We start from the raw sequence: 862 nt of genomic DNA, 5'->3' as shown, positions 1-862 counted from the left end.
ATTTTGAAAAGAGTTGAAAATGGCTTGTTTTGAAAATGGCACTTTGTGGTTTTATATGAAAACATGGTTTTTGGGCATACTTTGATGGGACATAACTTGGACTCTGGATCTCCGTTTTGTGCCAAACTTGTTTAGAAATGAAATTGGATCCAAGATGTCCATGCCGTTCGAAGAACGGGTGAAAAAGATTTAAAATGAGAAAGTTATGTCCGTCGGAAGATTGGGGGTTGAATCTGTGAATTCTGCAGCTTTTAACTTACAAATTTTTTTAGCAGAATGACCCTCCACGCGTAGGCGCACTTGGCGCGTACGCGTCGTTCTTCGAGAAGGCACCATCCACGCGTGCGCGTGGTGTGTGCGTGCGCGTCGATGCGCTGCACCCAATGCCCAGCCATTTTCCCGAGAGTTGTGCCAGAGTTGTGCCAATTTTGTGCCTGGGGCGCAAATGCACCCACGCGTACGCGTGGCTGACGCGTACGCGTCGTCTGGCTGTGTTTCAATCCGCGCATCCGCGTGTATGACGCATACGCGTCGATGAGTTTTGTGGCCATCCACGCGTGCGCGTGTAGTACGCGTGCGCGTGGCCCTGCTTTCATGCTAAAGTTGATTTTTGAGTTTTAAAAGCCAAATCTCATACTTCTAAGCCTCCGATCTCACCCCTTATGTATTAAATCATTATGATATGCCTAGCAATGAGAAAGGAGCTAGGGGATGTGGTAACTTGCGAGTGAAGCAAGGGGAAAAGGTATGATCAATGGTGATCAACGATGATTATATGAGATATGGAGGATAACGGTAGAAGTACCGTGTATGCCATGAGCCGAAGGGCTATATTTATTGATAAATGGCTGGTTCTTGATTG

The sequence above is a fragment of the Arachis duranensis genome, chromosome 2 (assembly GCF_000817695.3).
Source record: "Arachis duranensis cultivar V14167 chromosome 2, aradu.V14167.gnm2.J7QH, whole genome shotgun sequence".
NCBI classification, from domain to species: domain Eukaryota; kingdom Viridiplantae; phylum Streptophyta; class Magnoliopsida; order Fabales; family Fabaceae; genus Arachis; species Arachis duranensis.
This window is presented reverse-complemented; position numbering follows the sequence as displayed.